The sequence below is a fragment of the Haplochromis burtoni genome, unplaced genomic scaffold (genome assembly GCF_018398535.1).
Source record: "Haplochromis burtoni strain Fernald_Lab_line unplaced genomic scaffold, NCSU_Asbu1 Contig_122, whole genome shotgun sequence".
NCBI lineage: Eukaryota > Metazoa > Chordata > Actinopteri > Cichliformes > Cichlidae > Haplochromis > Haplochromis burtoni.
Genome location: NW_024582483.1, coordinates 1,382,042 through 1,384,955, shown reverse-complemented (window position 1 = coordinate 1,384,955; position 2,914 = coordinate 1,382,042).

Sequence of the window (2,914 nt, the reverse complement as noted above, 5' to 3'; positions counted from 1 at the left end):
TCTGCTGTTCAATAGGCTTCTGAACAAATTTAAACTTAAAATTATGCAAAATTGCAAAACGCTTAGCCGTGTTTCTAATCAAACCTCTATAACTTTGCTCTGCTTCACGTCAGCAGCATCAGATAATGTTCATATGTTGATTAATGACTTTATTTCGTTTTTGATCTACTGCAGAATATTTTTATAAAACCCCAGGCCAGGAAAATCACCTTCATGTTTTTCTGTGTTTTATCTTCAGCTACTTTGACACAAAGGCCTCTGCTGTGATGCTCACACCTTTGATAAAGTCTGGAAAGTGTCAGCTTCCTTTTTACTCTCAATCATTTGAATCACTTTTCTGCCCCTGGCTACAAATAATGAGTTTTACTCAGCTGAGCCGTTTTGATTCTTAAACGCAGAAAATGTTTTAACTAAAACCGACTTTTGGCTGCTTCCTTTTTTACAGCAAGTCACCATAGCAGGCAGCTCCACGTTAGCTTGGGCAGATTTGTGGGTGTGGGGTGGAATTGTCATCAACCCACCTGGCCAGTGGATGTTGGTGAGCATAGGCACCCAACTTTGTGTACTCAAATGTGGTGATGTAGGATTTTCAAACCTTACCACAGATTCTTCTACCAAATATCAAGGATGAGTTTGTGTATTGGTGATTTTGATCCTCAAGGTCAAAGGTCAGGTTTTTGTGAAACTAAAAAGACCACATAAATCATAAGCACCCAGGAAAAATCAAATCAAAAATGTGTTTGACCCATTTTATGATTTATGATTCGACCTCGATATGATCCAACTGCTAGGTGTATGCAGACATCTGAGATCCCTCAGACTCCATGGATATTAGGAGGATCTAAAGTCGTGTGCCTGTGTGTGCATATACCTTAAATCTGAAAAAGTGCATTGTAAAATTTCTAAATATAATTTATACAGATGTTAGGGAGATGTTTAATCCACTATACTAGAAATGTTAACAAAACTAAACAAAATAAAAACAATCTAACACCAAACATGGACATGCACAAACACGTAATACAGTTAGAGTAACCTCAGCGGGCCTGGAGAACGGCATCTTTGCTGCTGTAATCTTACTGAGCACAACAACTTTTTTGTGGAAGTCAACATGTTTAAAAAAAAAACAAAAAAACCCCCAAAGGAACAGGACTTCCCGTTCTCTAACTCTCATAACTATTTTTAAAACTTCAGTAAGTCATTGCCAAATACACAAATATTGTATGTCCCCATTTATATTTGGGGATACTTAAATTACATTTTATTTAATTCTTTTATCATAGCCAATATCACCTTTCGCCAAACAACAATGCTGTTTGTTAGTGTGATTATAAAATTCACTTTATTTTATCACAGGAGGCCTGAAACCTGTCCGGCGTTGGTTAAAAGAAGGCGCTGACATAGATTTACCCCATTTCAGGTGGATTACCTGTGCTTTTTTTAAACTTAACAAGGGGTTTTTTTTTTATGAAAAACAGCCCAATCTTCCATTTAGGCCTACGTGGAAATGTATGATACTCTAAACTCAGCATTGTGGCACTGACCACCACACACATAAATTCATACGCTGGTTATAATGTGGCACGCACAAGCTGACAAAGGCAGCCTAAAGTATAATGAATATAACGTTTATATTATCACGGTAATGATACACATTCCTTTTCTGTTCACATACAGCTCAATGCAGCCAATCATATGGCAACAACTAAATGCATTTACACATACAGACATGGACAAGACTCAGGTTCACAGTGAGCATCAGACTGGAGGAAAAATCTCTAGGATTTACAGAGAATGGTCCGAAAAACAGAAACTACTCAGTCAGTTCAGTTCTCTGGATGAAAATGTCTTGACCCCTGATGCCAGGGGTTAGAGGCAGGGGTGTTATAAATAATCAAAACTTTAAAAAACCACCAAAGAAAAATAGACTAGGTGAAAAACCTTTGTGAACTTGGAAAGCTTAGGCTACTTCGTTTGAAAACGCATCGTTTTCTCTCCGTTTTGGCCTCCCGTCCACACTGAGACGGCGTTGTCCTCAAGGAAAAACGCAGCGTTTGAAACGCATGCATTTCAAAACGGAGCTGCCCCGTCGCAGTGTGGACACTCTAAAACGCAGACTTCCTAAAACGATGACGCATTTTAGTCATGTGACGCATGCGCAGGACTGGAACGTAGGTGCTTTGGGTCGTTTCAACGTGGACGCAGAACTCTGTGAAAACGACTGAAAACGCTAGTGTGGACGCGGAGTTAGTGTGGACGCGGAGCCTAACTCACCTGATGAGGCAGCGATGAAGGTGTTTATTGAGACTCCGAATCTCTAAGACTGTGAGTCGTCAAATTTCGAAAACTTTTGTGTTTCAACTGTAATGTCTGCACTGATTTCCTAAATCTTACCTCTCACATATACCCTCCAAACAAACTAACTACAAATAACATTAAAATTATTAAAAACGAAACATTTTCAAACAATAAAGACGAAGCTAAAACGAGAAACCCCACTCTGGCAACTAAAGTTAAACTGAATTAAAAACAAAAAGTCTGAAATGAAATGTAAAAGAATTCTTGCCGCACTTTGGGCCCATTAGTACATCAAGCATCGTTAATCACAGCGTACCTATTTTCAATGGCTGCTTCCAGCAGGATAATGCAAAATGGCACAAAGCTCAAATCATCTGAACCTGGTTTCTTAAACATGGCAGTAAGTTCACTGTACTCAGATGTCTGTTGCTTTATTTCTGGGTCTCCCCTTCTAATGTGACAGGATGAATGTATGAGATAAGGAAATAATCGAGCCACAAATAAGAGAAGTGGTAAAGGACACTTTCACATCAGTCAGTGTCCTGACTGTGCAGGAGGAGGACGTGACATTTCATCTGTGAGTAAGACAGCGAATTTTTACCGAAGTTTTTTTTTT